We start from the raw sequence: 19,220 nt of genomic DNA, 5'->3' as shown, positions 1-19,220 counted from the left end.
CATATCCTCAGTCATAATTCTTCATTTGCATGTCGTATCTCAGCCTCTGTACATTATTTATTATTAGATCACACGTTGTTGTTGTTTGCCATATGTGATACTGTTGGGGCTGAGTTCTATGAGATTGTGATCCCTTGAGACTTAAGTGGTTGATGACATATAGCCATTTTGTGAGTTATATTTGGACCGGGTTGCACGCCGCAACTGAGTGATATTTGGATTAGGTTACACACCACAGCGGATTGATATTTGGATCGGGTTGCACACCAAAATGGTAATATTGAGTAGCGCTTGGGCCAGGATTCGCTCCTCCGGAGTCTGATATTACAGTGAGAGCATGCACAGTGATATATGTGCTTTGGTGAGGGAAATTTATGCCAGGCACCCGTACAGTACTGAGTGTAGTTATGTGTGATGGTAAGGGGCATTGTGCCAGGCACCATGAACGTGCTGAATATGGTTATTCTTGATGGTTTTACTGTGATGATGTATATTTGACATGTAGGCATAAAGATGTACTTTCCTTATGCTAGCTGGTAAATAAAATATTTTATCTATGTTGGCCTTTAACTGTTATACTTGAAAAACATGTCTCAATTTCTGTAATGTGGACGAGCTGAATATTATATCATTGAGTTATTTACTTGTATTGTTCTATTATATCCTGAGTTGTTACTGATTATTGATATTGATCACTGATTGTTTCTTCTGAGCTTGTTACTGCTTTCAGCCCAAGATTAGGTTTTTCATTTATTGAGTATATGGGGCCGGTTGCACTCGTACTACACTCTGCACTTTATGTGCAGATCCAAGTACTTCTGAGCACGGCGATCGCTAGAGTTCGCACCGGTACCAGCTGAGAAGACTACGAGATAGATGCTATGTCTTTTGCAGACGTTGGAGTTTTCTTTCATTTAGTTTTGTTATTACTATTCTATTGTTCAGACAGTTGTATTGAGGATTTGGCCTCGTATTTCGACATTCAATAGTGCTCATGTACTCGTTGATACTAGATCTTTGGGATAGTTGTAGTAGTATTATCGTCGTTTTCTCAGATATTTCATGATATTTTCACTGTTGAGTTTAATTAAGTTCTGCTTTATTGAGTTCATTGTTATTGTGAAACTGTTGGCTTGCCTAGCAAGTAGTGTTAGGTGTCGTCGCGACTCCGGTGGGAGTTAGGCCGTGACACCTCTCCTCTGCTGAAATGAATGCCAAACTATCCATACTCTTGGCCTTTCTGCTCAAGGCATCTGCGACCACATTCGCCTTACCCAGATGATAAAGGATGCTAATATCATAATCCTTCAGTAACACAAGCCACATGCCCTGCCTTAAATTAAAATCCATCTACTTAAACAGACGCTGCAAATTGCGGTTAACAGTGTAAACCTCACATGACACTCCATAAAAATAATGCCTCTATATTGAGTGCATGAACTATCGCCGCCAACTCCAAATCGTGCACAAGGTAATTCTTCTCGTGGGGCTTCAACTGACGTGAAACATATGCAATAACTCGCCTCTCGAAGTCTCGGAACACGTAAAATAACATCAAAACCAAAATTGCACCTCAAAACTAAATAAATCAACTTTTAAACTTTAAACTTCTTCCAACTAACTCCAAACGTGGCGAATTATACTTAGACAACTTAGAATGGCGTCAAATTTTACGCATAAGTCACAATTCACTATACGAACCTATTCCAAGGCTCGATATCCCAAACGGATATTGATAACACTAAAGTCTACTTCAAATCAAACTTAGAAAACTCTAAAACCTTCAAGATGCCAAATTCCAATAATAAGCGCCGAAACGCTCTCGGTCCACCCGAAACTCGATCCAAACATACGTCCAAGTCCAAAATATCATACGAATTATTGGAACCTTTAAAAAATCTCGTTTCCGGGGTCGCTTAACCAAAGTGAATAACACAGAAAATAACAATAGAACAAACTAGTTTATAATAAAACATTGGTAAATATTGTAGAATCTGACATTATCTTTCAGCTTCTTACTCATGGCATATAGCAATGCCTTGTTGCTCAACCTCACCGAAGGGTTTCTAGATAAATGGTTTACTCTTGGTTTTTCCTCGAGGTTTTTGGGAATATGGGCCAGTTCTTGCTCAATAAATGGTTTACTCTTGGTTTCTAGAATTATATAAAAGTTTCATATTATTACCTCACCGTAACCAATTATTTTTTAAAAGATCCAGATACTTTTGTGGATTTGGCACCAGTTTTTTCCCAATAAACGAGAAAGCTTCATATGCGCATGCCTGTAATAAATATACAAATAAAAAATACAGTAACATAAATCACCTACCTTATTGTTGATAATAATCTGCATATTGGTTCTTAATAAGTACTTACAAGGAAGGCCTAAGGGTAGCCATAAAGAGCATATTGTGGTGCATCTTTTTTTTTTTTTTTTTTTTTTTTTGAAAAAAAAAATTAGAAAGATCTAAAATATTTTTACACTTTCCCTCCAGCGTGACTCGAACTAATGACCTAACGGTAGTAGATGAAGGTACTTTTAACAACAGAGCAAGTCTCGCTTGTTTTAATATGTCTTAGATTATGCATTAAATAGTTTCTCCATATCCACCTTGTGAGATAATCAAAGGTTAGATCGAAGCATTCCTTGCCTGATGGATATTTATAAAACAATGGCAAATTAAAACTATAGTGACCCACTTCTTCAAAATAAAATTCTAACATATTGCGCACCAACAAGATGTATATGTATAAATAAAACGCACCAATAACGCCTTAAACTTCTCTTCCTTGGTGAATTTACTCATTTCTATCAAACTCATCAGCCTATCAGGGTCACTTTTCTCTTTTACCTTATATTTTTTTCCTTCTTTTTTACCTTGTATTTTTTTCCAAAATTTCTTACCTCTTTTTGGATCTTTAACAGCTTTTTCTAGAAAATTCTCTGCAATTCATCTTTTGTTACCAATGCAAACTCCCTCAACCCAAAACAACAGGGTAATCCCTCCATTATAAATCACATCTCACGCTTATTATTGTAATTCATAACTTGACGAAGAAGAAGAAGAGAATGAACCATTTGTCCATCGAATACATTTCAAGAAGTGCACAAAACAACTGTTTTCAAACTATGTTACAAGGTCCGATCTTGCGATTGAAAGAATCACAAAACTTATTCCGCCATATGATGAATCCATAACTTCGGACGTTTATGGGTATCTCAACATTGTAGGACTGAAATTATCCTCATCATCGTCTTCTTCTTTTTCCTCACCATCAGAATACTTTTTCCCTTCTTCTTCATCTTCAGAAGTTTCTTTTTTATCACTATCACCATCATTTTCCCCTTCTTCTTCATCCTCTGCAATTTCATCTTCCTCATCAACAACATCATTTCTTCTTCTACTGGTGTATTAATAATATTTTTTGTTTGTAACTAAACTCAGCCAACACACTAAAATCGTTTACTTCTTCCTTATTACTACATTTCCTCCTTTCCTGTTTTTGTTTTTCCTCGCTGGAAATTCGTTCCCAGTTACAACTACTTTCTTTTTTGTGTTAAGTGGAGTAATAAGAGTTCAAAGTTATGTGATGCATTTCTATCTTTTATCTATTTAAAAAATAATGATAAGTTTTGTATTTAAAATTAATGATAAATTTTTATATTTGAAAAATAATTTAACTTGAATTTTTTTATATTTCCATTAATTAAATGATTAATAATCGCACAAATATATATAGATTCTTTCAAACCACAATTTTCACAATTCTTTTTTTTCTTAAATTTCTCAATCAAACAGAGGAAGTAATAATTTTCTTTGGATTAATTCATTTTATGGACTTTAAAAGATCTAAATAACAATCTTAAACATAACCTCTGAGCATGCAATATAATTAGTTACATATCTATATCTATGTTTATATTAAAAGCACGAACCCCGTAACATGTCGTTTGCCTTTTTATCCTTTAAAAACAGATGTCATATTATAAAATTATGATTTTTTCAAAATTTAAGACTTTAAGATTAACTAAAATTTATTTATTAGATTGGTTCTTATTTGATTATATATGAAATACTAATATTTAAGACTTTAATATCGATTAAAATTTTACTTTATTCAAATTCTTTCTTTATTTAAATTATGTAACATAACTATAAATATTTTCATGTTACTTTTACGAAATTTAGGACCTTGAAAATAGTTAGCATAAAGCCTATATACAAAATTTCAAATAAGATCACCATCAAAATAAATTATAGTATTGTTTTACCCGAAAAACGAATAGAGTTAAATTTGTACGTAGTTCTAAGGATATGTGGTATAGCTTAATACAAACCGTAAGGATAAATAGAAATATCAAATATGGATTGCAAAGAGTACAAAGTAAGCACGGTTGTAAAGAAGATGATTTTTAGGACTGAACGGGTTGAACCAATTTATGAAGCTTAGAAGAACAAATCCTCTCTATATGAGAACATGGTGCTTGAATTACAATGTAAAAAAAAAAACTCTCCTTTACAGAAATAATAATCGTCCCCTTTATAGTAGAGGGACCTTACTTTAGATATAATTAAAAATACATAGCGGGAGACCCCATGATAAATCAGCTTTTTCATAATTCCTGCAAGGATTCTCTCATTTAGTGGGATTGCAACGGCTCTTGTCTGTAAGCTCGATATTGACTCGAGTTTTCGGTCTCGACTCGAGCTCTCGATCTTGACTTGAGCTCGATTCTGATTCGGATCCTTGCATTAGTTCGGGGTCAGGGTTGGTCAATCTCTGAATCATAAGCTCGATAACTTTACTTTGCATCATAGTTCGATTTGGATTCGAGATTGATAATGATATCGAGCTCGACATTGATCGGTCCCTCGGGCTCGAAGGTTGTTTGTACCATCTTCGGAACCTATTTTGAAGTCTAAATCCGATCTATTACGTTTTGACCTCGACCGATCGTACGAAGGTCGAAATCTATTTCGACCGTATACAGATAGTCCCCTCGTTTCTCGGGAAGGATGTGGTGAGAAACGATATGATTTTTCAACGGCTCGATCGGATTATAAGCTGACGTTTACATTGGGTTCGACTATGACATACATGATAGTTGTCTCGTCGATTTAGTCTTTCAAGGTATTTAATGCTTGTCAGACGGTGGTCGGCCACCGCTGATACTGAACCGCCATTGCTTTAATCTATAAATAGCCCTTCCTTTTATCATTTACCACTTTTACATCTTCAATCTTCCAAATTTCCTAAGTTTTTTTTCGTTCTCTCTGAGTTTATTCGCAAAACTGTGATTCTTCTTTGCAAGATTCTTCTTCTAAACCAACAAATCTTTGTTACCTTTTTTGAATCCGAAATTGTGAAGACATCAAAAATCGTCCCCCCAAAAGACAAAGCTTCTTCTTCCCAATCCACCGCCGACAAAACACCGGTGGATCCACGGCCTGAAGAGTGCGTTCCGGCGGCGTGTGTTCTTACCTCCGATTTCAAACTCGACAAAGGTTCGCCGGTCCCTGGCCGATGTGAGCCCGTATCGAGATATATTTGTTCGATAACCCGGGAGCGCATCGAGCGAATAAAAAAAATTGTAACTTGGAGAACAAAGAAGTGGTAGTGCCGTCTCCCGAAGAGGATATTACTACTCACGTGAGAGGGTTTTTAAGCGTGTATACTTACCCTTTCACATTAGGTCTCCTTGACCCCGTTATCATAGATTTTTGTCGCAAATACCTTATAACCCTAGGCCAGATACATCCTTCTTTTTGGCGGATCGTTATTTTGATCCGATATTTTGTGAGTAAAATCTAAGGGATGCCTTTCACCCTCGATCACCTTGTCTGATTATACCGTCCTCGCCTTTTTCGAGGAGGGTTAATAAATCTCCAATGTCGAGATACCAAGGCTCTGTTCTTGAGTATAGACGAGGATAAGGATCGAGTCTGGATGGGCAGATTCGTTCGAGTAAGGACTTCGGACCTGATTCCGATCGAAAAAATACCTTTTCCCGAGGAGTGGAACATAAAGCGTAAGTGTATGCTATTATCTTCTACTATTTTATCCTTTCATTTCCTTCACCAATATTCTCCTTTTGTGATGCAGCAGTTCCCTGGATGCCCGGCGTAGTGCCTGATATTAAGAACTGGGTATGTGATCTGGTTTCGACCTCCTCCTATGCCGAGCGCTCATGGCGCGACTTGTCGAAGGGCCGATGGGAGGCCAAAAATCACGGTAAGCACCTTTTTCGTATCTTTTGATAATTTGAATAAAATGCTTTTCACAGACTTTAATAAAATTTTCAGTGTGTAGGTGTGGGCAAAGATGCAGTTTTGAGGCCCTCATCTGTCGAGGAAGAGGCTTCGGCCTCTGTTCCATAGCCGGTGAAAGATAACAAGAGGAAAAAAGCCTCCGTCCTCGAAGATCAGAAACCGAAGAAAAGGACGGCTCATAAGCTGAACAAGAATATTGTTCCTTTGACCGTAGAATTGGTTCTGCGTCTGAGGGATGAAGAAAAAGAAGAAAAAGAGAATGACGGGTCTGCGCTGGCGGCCCAAACGAAGAAGACCACCGACGTTCCACAGGCAGCTGGATCGATGGTGGTTCATAAGGCTCCACCTCGTACTGAGGATATATCGGAGAAAGATTCGGGCAGAGTCCCCGAGTTGTTGGAGATCGAAGACGCTTCCCATCGAAGCTAACGAATGGAGGATACGTCTTAAGGGACTCTTCTCGAATCTTTTCGAACCGAAGAGAATGCCCCAGGTGATTTGCTTGGGGCAGTAGCAATCGAAGACTCGCTCACCTTTCCTACTTTTTTTGCAGGGGCGATTCGGGAGGCCCAAGATTTGGGGGCCCTCGAATTAGATAGGCCTCATGATGGAGAGGATCCATTTTGTGACCGGTTTATCGGTGTCGAGGACACTACCGGTATGAGTGATGGATCGGATCTTTTTCACAGAGTGCAGCAGGCTTTGAATCAGGTAAGCCTTAAATTATATGGCGTTACCTTTAAGTTTGCTTTTCTTTTCTAACTTCGTTTCTTCTTTCTTTGAAGGCAGCGGCAGTTCATCAAGAATCATGTTCTCGGTCCCGAACCGAGCTGCGTCAATACGAGGCCGAGCTTCAACGGGTTACGAAGGAAAGGAACTCCCTAAAACTCCTCTTAGGCCAAAGGGGGGAAGAAATAAAAGACCTCCGAGCCGAGTTCGCCAAGGCTCACCAAGATCAGATCGATCTTTCCGAGCAAGTAATAATACTTTTAAAAGCCTATGGGATCGGTACCGGAACGATGGTTAATTTTTCGGTCTCACAGCTGCAGCATAAAATTGAGATGATCCGAAAACTCCGTGAAGAAGTCGATGTGATAAAAGCGGAGTCTTTGGAGTGAAAAGAAGGAATGGACCGCTTTTCTGCAGAGAAAGAAACTGCTCGAGCTCAATTGTCATCGAGCGAAAACCAACTCCAAAAAATAAAGGAGAAAGGCTCGGTCCAAGCGAGAAGAATAGAGGAGCTCGAGGTTCGGTTGGCCTCTGAACTTGCAAAGGCCGAACTTGACACCGAAAACTCAAAGGCCGATGCGGATGCACTCGTGGCCGTCTATCGGGCCAATGCTGAAGCTGCCCAGGTCCAAACAAAAGAGGCAGCCGAGACCGCCGATACTCGAGCACATTGGGTCGCTGAACTTTCTAAGTGCCGATCTTGGAGGGAGACCCTCGAGGAGATCCATGCTCGAGGTTTCGACCTCGCTGAAGAGATTAAAAGGGCCAAAGAACTCAAAGCCGAAGCTGAAGCCTTGGTTTCTGATGATGATGACGATGATAACGATGATGATGATGGGAGTAAGAGCGGGTCCGAGAATGGGGGGGAGCCTGATAGAGAAGAGACCGCTCCTGGGGATAACCAAGAAGCTTAGTCCTCAATTTTTATGTTGTAATCAATTATGTAAGCAATCTTGTATATAAAAATATCCCTTTTTTGCCGAGTTGCTTCCGTTCTGTTTCCTGTTTTGTGAAGATTTTATTTATGCCTTATGAATATTTTCACAAGGATTTAGGCAACTTGATCAAATTTGGACTTCGTAGCCTTTGTAACCGAGTGAGCGCTTACTAAAACTCGAAGTGATGTAGCCCTTAAGCTTAGTAGTCGAGTGAACGATCCGAACTCGAAGTAATGTAGCCCGTAGGCATAATGATCGAGTGAGTGCTTGCTTGAACTCGAAATAAAAATAGCCCGTAGGCTTAATGTTCGAGTGAATGATTCGAAGTCGAAGTAAAAATAGCCCGTAGGCTTAATGTTCGAGTGAATGGTTCAAACTCGAAGTAATGTAGCCCGTAGGCATAATGGTTGAGTGAGTGCTTGCTCGAACTCGAAATAAAAGTAGCCTGTAGGCATAATGGTCGAGTGAATACTTGCTCGAACTCGAAATAAAAGTAGCCCGTAGGCGTAATGGTCGAGTGAATGATTCGAACTCGAAGTAATGTAGCCCGTAGGCATAATGATCGAGTGAGTGCTTGCTCGAACGCGAAATAAAAGTAGCCTGTAGGCGTAATGGTCGAGTGAATGATTCAAACTCGTAGTAATGTAGCCCGTAGGCTTAATGTTCGAGTGAATGATTCGAACTCGAAGTAATGTAGCCCGTAGGCGTAATGGTCGAGTGAGTGCTTGTTCGAACTCGAAATAAAAGTAGCCTGTAGGCGTAATGGTCGAGTGAATGATTCGAACTCGATCATGTTTGCATAATAAATCTTGAAATAGAGGAGTTTTGCTTGGATATAAGATATCGGTATAGAAGAGAACTTCTCTTTGCAAGTCATTATACATGTGTTCATGTTTTGCGTCAGGGCTCGGGCCAACTACATGAGCATGGTTCGTTTTGACCATTTGGCTCTTATAACTTTTCCTATTGGAACCCTGTTGTTATGACATATCTTTCTTACCTCAGAACTTGATATATTTGAGGGCTAATGCCCCCCCAGTATTCGAGGTTGATTATGAAGAAGCCTCGGATACTGTTGAATTGCCTTCATGCAGCACATGGTTGTTGCCTCATTAAAAACCTCATCGGGAAAATCCATTTGGGATAAAAGCCGATCTAAGGGGGAAAAGAGTGCAACGCGTACTTTAAAACCTGAGGTATCGACGTCTTTGATCGAACTCCTGCGATGGGTTAGCTTCGAATATGTATATATGGGCGAAAGGAAAAAGAGAATCATACCTTAACAATAATATCGTTTGAGGAGTGATATGTTCCAGTTGTTCGATAATGGCTTGCCATCCATCGTTCCGAGTTTATAAGATCCATTTCCGACTATACCGAGGACCTGATAGGGTCCTTCCCAATTTAGGCCGAGCTTCCCTTCATTAGGATCTCGAGTATTGATGGTGACCTTCCTTAGGACTAAGTTCCCAATTCTGAAGTGGCGAAGGTTGTTTCTTCTATTGTAGTACCTTTCGATTCGTTGTTTTTATACAGCCATTCAAACGAGTGTCGCTTCTCATTTTTTATCTAATAATTCAAGGCTAGTGTTCACTGCCTCATGGTTTGATTTCGCAGATGCATGTCGAAACCTTGCGCTGCGTTCTCCGACTTCGACTGGAATTAAGGCTTCGGAGCCATACACTAAAGAAAACGGAGTTGCTCTTGTACTGGACTTCGATGTTGTTCGATATACCCATAGGACTTCGGGCAGAATTTCTCTCCATTTCCCTTTGGCTTCGTTCAACCTTTTCTTCAAGTTTTAGATGATAGTCTTGTTTGTTGATTCGGCTTGTCCGTTCCCACTGGGGTGATACGGTGTCGATAATATCCTTTTTATTTTATGATCTTTGAGAAATTTTGTTACTTTACTGCCGATAAATTGCTTGCCATTATCGCATGTTATTTATGCGGGTATCCCAAATCGACACACGATGTGATCCCAGATGAAATCTATAACCTCTTTTTCTCTTACTTTCTCGAACGCCTGTGCTTCAACCCATTTAGAGAAATAGTCAGTCATAAATAAAATAAATTTAGCTTTACCTGGGGCCGATGGTAGGGGGCCGACGATATCCATCCCCTATTTCATGAATGACCATGGGGATAGGACTGAATGAAGTTGTTCCCCAGGTTGATGGATCATCGGTGCAAACCTTTGACATTTATCGCATCTTCGAACAAACGTTTTAGTATCCCTTTCCATGCTATCCCAGTAATATCCTGCTCTGATGATTTTGTGAATCAGTGATTCGGTGCTGGAGTGGTTCCCACAAGTGCCTTCATTGACCTCTCATAAAATATAATCGGTGTCTCCTAGTCCCAAGCATACTGCCAATGGTCCATCGAACGTCCTTCTGTACAATGTTCTATATTCAGCTAACGTGAATCGAGCAGCTTTGGTTCGTAGGGCCCTTGACTCTTTAGGGTTCGATGGGAGTTTTCCGTTTCCCAAATATTCAATATACTTATTTCTCCAATCTAAGGTTAAGCTTGTGGAGTTTATCTCGGCGTGCCCCTCCTCGATTACATACCTCGAGAGTTGAACGACAGTCCCCGAATCGATCTCATCTTCCTCGATCGATGACCCCAAATTTGTGAGTGCATCGACCTCACCGTTTTGTTCTCGAGGCACATGCTGCAAAGTCCATTCCTTAAAACGATGCAAAGTTACCTGTAACTTGTCCAAATACCTCTGCATTCTGCCTTCTCGAACCTCGAAGGTTTTTTTTACTTGGTTTACTACTAGTAAAGAGTCACATTTAGCTTCAATCATTTCTGCTCCTAGGCTTTTTTCCAGCTCGAGACCTGCAATCATGGCCTCGTACTCGGCCTCGATGTTAGTTAACTTAGAAATTTTGATAGACTGCCTAATGATGCCACCTGTGGGGGGTTTCAACACGATGCCAAGCCCGGACCCCTTCACATTCGAAGCACCATCTGTGAAGAGGGTCCAAACCCCCAATGATGTACCCGATTTTAACAAGAGTTCTTTTTCAACTTCGGGTACGAGGGCTGGCATGAAATCGGCCACGAAGTCTGCTAAAATTTGAGACTTGATAGCCGTACGGGGTTGATATTTGATATCGTACCAGCTGAGCTCGACGGCCCATTTGGCCAATCGGCCCGATAGTTCGGGCTTGTGTAAAACATTACGAAGTGGGTAAGTTGTCAACACGTATATGGGGTGACATTGAAAGTATGGTCTTAATTTCCTAGAAGCGCTTATCAGTGCAAGTGTTAATTTCTCTAAGTGTGGATATCTAGTCTCTGCTTCTCCTGAGGTCCGATTTATGTAATAAACAGGAAATTATGTACCTTGCTCTTCTCGAACTAGGACGCCACTTACTGCGATTTCCGATACGGCCAAGTATAAGTAAAGTCTTTCATCTATCTTCGGAGTATGAAGCAGTGGCGGGCTAGACAGGTATTGCTTCAATTGTTCTAAAGCTTGTTGGCATTCCGGGGTCCAAGCGAAGTCGTTCTTCTTTTTGAGTAGAGAGAAAAATCTGTGGCTTCGATCCGAAGACCTCGAAATGAATCGGCCTAGGGTAGCTATCCGTCCGGTTAGCTTTTGCACCGCTTTCACACTATCCACGATGGTGATGTCTTCGATGGCCTTGATTTTATCGGGGTTGATCTCGATTCCCCGATTTGATTCCATGAAGCCAAGGAATTTGCCCGAGCCGACCCCGAAAGCACATTTCTCGGGGTTGAGCTTCATGTTGTATTTCCTTAAAATCTCGAACGTCTCCTGCAAATGAGTTAAATGGTCCTCTGCATGCAGGGACTTGACTAGCATGTCATCAATATAAACTTCCATTGACTCACCTATTTATTTTTCGAACATTTTATTCACTAGGCGTTGATAAGTAGCTCCTGCATTTTTTAGCCCGAAGGGCATTACATTATAATAATATGTTCCATACTTGGTGATAAATGAAGTTTTTTCTTGGTCCTCCGGGTTCATTCGAATTTGATTGTACCCGTAATAGGCATCGAGAAAAGTAAGGATCTCGTGGCCGGCTGTGGCATCGATCATCCGATCGATGTTAGGCAGTGGAAGAGAATTTTTGGGGCATGCTTTGTTTAGATCTTTATAGTCTACACACATTCTGAGTTTGTTCCCTTTTTTAGGGACTACAACTACATTAGCTAACCATTTGGGATATTTTACTTCCCGAATCAACCATATTTTGAGAAGTTTACTTACATCGTCCTTCACGAACGCGTGCTTTAACTCGGACTGAGGTCTTCTTTTTTGCTTCACCGGTCTAAACCTAAGGTCCAAGCTCAGCCGGTGCGTTGTTATCGACGGTGGGATTCCTGTCATGTCTAATGGGACCAAGAAAAGCAATCTATGCTATCAATAAGAAATTGAATAAGTTTTTTCCTGAGTTCGGGGGTCAATCCCGTTCCTAGGTATACCTTTCTTTCTGGCAGATGTTTGATCAATATAACCTATTCCAACTCTTCGACCGTCGATTTGGTGGCGTCAGAATCCTCGGGGATGATAAAAGTTCGGGGGGTCAGGAAATTTTCCTCGTCATCTTCTGTTTCCTGCTTCGCCGATTTGGTCGAGACAGGCAGCTGTGATTGCTATTTGGCCTCTCGTACATTTCTAATGCTCGATCTTTCTAAGGCTGATAATGTTGACATCGGTGTTACCTCATTGACTGCAAATATTTTCTTCGCCGCATGCTGCTCCCCGTACACTATTTTCACGTCGTCCGATGTTGGGAATTTCATTACTTGGTGGAGAGTCGAAGGTATTGCCCTCATGTTGTGGATCCAAGGCCTTCCGGGTAGGGCATTATATCTCATGTCACCTTCGATTATGTGGAACTTTATGTTTTGGATGGTTCCAGCTACGTTTACTGGTAGAATAATTTTCTCTTTAGTCATTTCGCTGGCCATATTGAAGTCGTTTAAGACCCGAGTTACGGGCACGACTTGATTCTGCAGACCGAGCTGCTCCACGACCCTTGATTGGATGATATTCGCAGAGCTACCTAGATCCACCAAAACACGCTTAACCTAAACTTTATTTAATAGGATAGAAATTACCAGAGCATCGTTGTGGGGCTGAGAGATGCCTTCCTCTTCTTCGTTTTCGAACGATAAAGTGCCTTCGGACACATAATCTCGGGTTCCTCTTTCCCTTGTGGCCGATACCTTAGTGCGTTTGAGTGCGAGTCTCTGTGGAGTGTCGACCCCGCCGATGATCATGTGAATGATATGTTGAGGTTCCTCTTGTTTGTCCTTTCTGTTGGAGTCCCTTTCTCTAAAGTGATTCTTGGCTCGATCACTGAGGAATTCTCGAAGGTGGCCTTTACTGAATAGACGGGCTACCACCTCCCTTAACTGTCTGCAGTCCTTGGTCCTGTGGCCATGCGTACCATGATATTCGCACATAGAATTTGGGTTTCTTTGGGAAGAATCGGTTTGCATGGGTCTGGGCCACCTAGTATCTTTGATTCTTCCAATTGCCGATACAATACTCGATGCATCGACGCTGAAGTTATACTCCGATAACCGAGGTGCCTCTCTAGAACCGGCATGTTTGTCAAAGCCATTCTTGATCATCAGTCCCCGAGAATTCTATCTTCGATCACTCCTTCGATTGTTCCGGGCGGCATTGTGTGCCGAGCCGTTATTCATTCGATCTATGACGTATGGTTGATATTGGTCTCTGGTCGACCTCGGTTCTCTATTGATGTCCCTCTGGTTTTTAATAACCGGTCTGTTTGGATGTGCGGATCCGGAATGAGTTCCTAATTGGTCGTCTTCGACCCTGATCTTTGATTGATATCGATTGTGCACATCTGCCCAAGTTATTGCCGGGTACTCGATCAAATTTTGTTTCAGCCGACATGATGCCATCGAGCTTCGCTCGCTCAACCATTGAGTAAAAGCTTGGACGGCCCAATCATTTGTGACCGGTGGCAATTCCATGTGTTCCATTTGAAATTGAGACACGAACTCCCTCATCATTTCATTATCCCTTTGTTTCACTTTGAAAAGGTCTGATTTCCTCGTTGCAACCTTTATGGCACCGACGTGTGCTTTTACAAATGAATTCGCTAACATGGCAAATGAATCGATGGAATTTGGTGGCAGGTTATGATACCAAATCATTGCCCCCTTCGAGAGGGTCTCTTTGAATTTTTTCAACAACACGGATTCGATTTCATCATCTTCCAAATCGTTACCCTTGATGGCACACGTGTAAGAGGTGACGTGTTCGTTGGGATCGATCGTACCATTATATTTAGGGATTTCGGGCATACAAAATTTTTTGGGGATTGGTTTTGGGGCTGCACTCGAGGGAAAAGGCTTTTGTACGAATTTCTTGGAATCCAATCCTTTTATCATGGGCGGAGCCCCTGGGATTTGATCGACCCTAGAATTATATGTTTCTACTTTCTTATCGTTGGTTTTGATTCGCTTTGTGAGCTCCTCAAGTATTTTGGCAATTTCGGGAGTAGTCCCCGATTCTTGCTCGTTCGACCTTACTACGGCTGGCTCCGTTCGGTGGGCAATTTCTCTAGGTGGACTGGGTTCCGGTCTGCTTGGTAGCTGGGTTTGGCTCTGCAACTGAGCTATCTCTATCTGCTGGGCTTGTAACATTTCAAAGATCATATGCAAGCTGACTCCATTTTTCTCCACGTTATGGGAGCCTCGAGCTGCAGATCGAGTACCGCCATGAATGCTATTTTCAGGCTCGGAACGTTGGTTTGCCTCAAAGGCCACATGCGAGTTGACATCTAGCGGTACTTCGGCTCGAGCTTCAAGTACTTCGACTCGAGCTTCAATGACATCGATAAGCGCCTTCCGGCCCTGGGCATCAAGTTATTGGTTTCGTCTTGAAGGCCGGCTTTATTGTCGGTAGGTAAAGCTTTAATCGAGGGTTTGCCATTGCTAGTTCGAAGTCAGAGACACCCTCAAAAGATGAGCGTAAACTGATGTGTGTTGCAGATTTGTATCAAACAAACACTGTTATCCTTATGGGCGCTAAACTATTTTACCCGAAAAACGAATAGAGTTAAATTTGTACGTAGTTCTAAGGATATGTGGTATAGCTTAATACAAACCGTAAGGATAAATAGAAATATCAAATATGGATTGCAAAGAGTACAAAGTAAACAGGGCTGTAAAGAAGATGATTTTTAGGACTGAATAGGTTGAACCAATTTATGAAGCTTAGAAGAACAACTCCTCTCTATATGAGAATATGGTGCTTGAATTACAATGTAAAAAAAACTCCCCTTTACAGAAATAATAACCGTCCCCTTTATAGCAGAGGGACCTTATTTTAGATATAATTAAAAATACATAGTGGGAGACCCATGATAAATCAGATTTTCCATAATTCCTGTCAGGATTCTCTCCTCTGGTGGGATTGTAACGGCTCTTGTCTGTAAGCTCGATATTGACTCGAGTTTTCGGTCTCGACTCGAGCTCTCGATCTTGACTTGAGCTCGATTCTGACTCGGATCCTTGCATTGGTTCGGGGTCAGGGTTGGTTGGTCTCTGAATCATAAGCTCGATAACTTTACTTTGCATCATAGTTCGATTTGGATTCGAGCTTGATAATGATATCGAGCTCGACATTGATCGGTCCCTCGGGCTCGAAGGTTGTTTGTACCATCTTCAGAACCCATTTTGAAGTCTTACTCCGATCTATTACGTTTTGACCTCGACCGATCATACGAAGGCCGGAATCTATTTCGACTGTATACAAGTATTTATTTCTTGGAAATATTGTTCCACGTCATGACAGGTTTAAGGATGTTAAGCTAAATTCATATATTAATTCCTAAGGAACTTGAACTAAGCATAAAGCAACCAATTACTTCACTCAGGATTACGTGAAAAAAGAAATTAAAATATTATACAAAGTTTTGACACATTGACGGAATTTTCTTCGAAAATAAATTAAGAAAGTAATCCAGATGCAACTGTAAGGAGTTAGCTTTCACATTAGTCCCTGAAACATGTTATATAATCACTTGGCTCCCTAAATAGTCATTTTATTTAATTTTTTATCCATAATTTCTATTTAAAGGTCAAGAAAAACTTCACGACACATATAATTCATACCTTCAGGTATGCTGGTGAGGTTTTGACAATGAGATCAAGGTAAAGTACTAGAACGAACCATACACTTAAGCATGCAATTATTATAAGACATTTGATACGTAAGTCAATATATACAAAGTACAAAATTATCCTCTTGTGTGTGTGTTTTGGGGGGAGGGGGGTTCTGTTGGCATGTAAATTTTATTAGAATTAAATCCGTAAAATAATTCGGACTATATTTTAAATTCAAGTTATATTTGATCAAATAAACTTATTGAACTAATATAGTTGGATTAATTATAAGTCCAATATATATGAATTAAATAAAGGTCTTAATCCATTGGGATTGCCCATTTAATTGGACTACAAGTGATGAGCCCACTTCATTAAGCTCAAGACGACATCTTCCTAGAGGCCTAGTTTGACGCCACGTGTCAAATGACATGGCACGCCAAGTCAAACAAAAGAGCCAATAGGATCGTGCCACGTGTCAAAATGACAAGGCATGCCAAGTCAAATTAAAAGACCAATGAAATCATGCCACGTGTACAATTGACATGTTCTGACCAATCAAATGGGGCCTTGTCACTCTTCAATCTGATTGGTCGGAAAGAGTTTGTTCTCGTCACAACTCTTCCCTCCCACAACTATAAATAGGGGTTTTCATAACCCAGAAAAAGGGACCAGAAGTTATAACAAGAAGCAAGAGAAAGCTCGTGGATCAAACGCCGTAAATTTTTCTACAAGTTTTAAGCTTCAAGAAATCAAGTTCAAGCTCAAGAACGAAGAATAAATCAAGATACAAGGAGTATGAGTTCAAATCAAAGTTCGTACTAGTTGAATCCAAGATCATCGTTCGTGGCAATAGATATAGATTCAAGATCAAGCTCAAGGGCCTTTGAATTTATTTACTATTAGAAAGTAGAATCAGAGAATCCATAGAGATTGTAACACTCATATTACTTGAAATCAAATACTAAGATTGTTGCAATATTTTTCGGTCTCGATTAATTTTTTGACAAAATTTTATTGTTTACAAATTCTGGTACGCCCAGTGGGACAATCTCAACCTCTCATTTCAACTTTTCAATCACCAAAGTCCAAGAACGTCGAAATAGCTTCACAGAAAATTAACTCCAGATCAACTTCTAGTGAGGCTACTAATTCCAAGTTCTATGCTAATGTGGAAAACATCCTCGATGTTACCTTTGGAAATTTTGGGCCATTTACAAGGAGCAAAGCAAGCTCTTTAGGACAACAAGCACTCCAAGTGTCATCAACGTCAACCCCTATTTTCGGATCTTCATCTTCAAAAGGATCAAGATCCTCTACAAGCACGATCCAAAAAGGGAATGATGTCGCCAAAAGGATCGAAAAGGTTCTTGCCCAACTAAGTTTATCTAAGTCTAAGAAACCTTTCATGCAAGTTTATGATGATGACTTGAGCGTTGGATCTACTTTAGTCTCCATTAATGCGACCTCCTAGCTATATCCCAATAATGATCTATTTTATTTTTCATCCACTACATACATCATGCAAGCAATGGTTATTGAAGTTTCTACCGTAGAAGAACAACTCGCAAATTTGACGAAAGCAGTTGAAGGCTTGTCAAAGCGCGTGCAAGATCAAGATGCTAAACTTTCCAATTTAACAAATAAGTTGGATAGCATAGTAGAAGGAGAATCCATATAAACACCTTTAAATCTTCAAAGGTTACACAAGAAATGGGACTCCTCCGAAAATCAAGCAACGACAACTAAGGAGATTCAAGTCTTCGCTGAAGGTCTAATTCCCGTTGAAATATTGAAGGAGTTCATCATGGAGGCTATCAAAGATAAACATGAGTCGTCATCCAAATTATATCTCACATATGCAAAGTCGTATATGCAAAGAATTGATAACTTGAATATGCATGCTGCTTATCAACCTCCTAAGTTGCACCAATTCGACGACAAGGGAAATCCGAAACAACATGTAGCGCACTTTGTTGAAACTTGCAGCAATGCTGGAACGTACGGTAATTATCTTGTCAAACAGTTTGTTCGATCTCTCAGAAGTAATGCATTCGATTGGTACACAGATCTCGAACCTGGATCCATCGATAGTTGGGAGCAGTTAGAGCAAGAGTTTCTTAATCGTTTCTATATCACAAGACGCATCGTAAGCATGACCGAACTTACAAACGCTCATCAACGAAAGAATGAGCTAGTTATTGACTTCATCAACCGCTGGAGGAGCTTAAGCCTCAACTGCAAAGATAGGCTTAGTGAAGCTTCGTGCATAGAGATTTGCATCCAAGGCATGCATTGGGGACTTCGCTATATTTTGCAAGGTATCAAGCCTAGCACATTTGAAAAACTTGTGACTCGTGCCCATGACATGGAGTTAAGCATGACCTCCGCTGGAAATGAAAGGCTGCCTATCTATGAGCCTCGCAAAGGGAACGACAAGCAAGAAGTCAAAAAATGGAGCAAGTTTGCACCCAAGTCTGAAAACAAAGAAGCTATAAATGTCAACACATCACCTGTGAAGTTCACAACGAAGGTGAGCAAGAAGCAAGAGAGAGCTTGTGGATCAAACGCTGCATATTTCTCTAAAAGCTACAAGCATTCAAGTGTTCTAAGGATTAAAGATCAAGACGAAGATTCAAGAACAAGCTACAAGCCCTTGGATTAAAAATACGTCAAGATTAAAATCAAGATTAGACCTCATGCACTTGGATTAAAATAAAATAAAATTTAAGATTACGCTCGTAGGCTCTTTTATTTACTATTGCAAAGTAGAATTAGATGATCCATAGAGATTGTAACACTCATATTGCTTGAAATCAAATATTACGATTGTTACAATATATTTCGTTCTCGATTAATTGCTTGACAATATTTTTCGGTCTCAATCCACAGAATTTCAATCAAATTCTAGAATTTGTAGATAATAAAATTTTGCAAAAGAAAATAATCGAGACCGAAAAATAATGCAACAATCGTAGTATTTGATTTCAAGCAATATGAGTGTTACAATCTCTATGTATCCTCTGATTCTACTTTCCAATAGTAAATAAATTCAAGGGCCCTTGAGCTTGATCTTGAATCTACATTTGTTGCCACGAATAATGATCTTGGATTCAACTAGCACGAACTTTGATTTGAACTCGTACCA

The sequence above is a fragment of the Nicotiana tomentosiformis genome, chromosome 10, assembly GCF_000390325.3.
Source record: "Nicotiana tomentosiformis chromosome 10, ASM39032v3, whole genome shotgun sequence".
Lineage (NCBI taxonomy): Eukaryota > Viridiplantae > Streptophyta > Magnoliopsida > Solanales > Solanaceae > Nicotiana > Nicotiana tomentosiformis.
The sequence above is the reverse complement of the archived record's forward strand: the minus strand, read 5'-3'. Positions refer to the sequence as shown.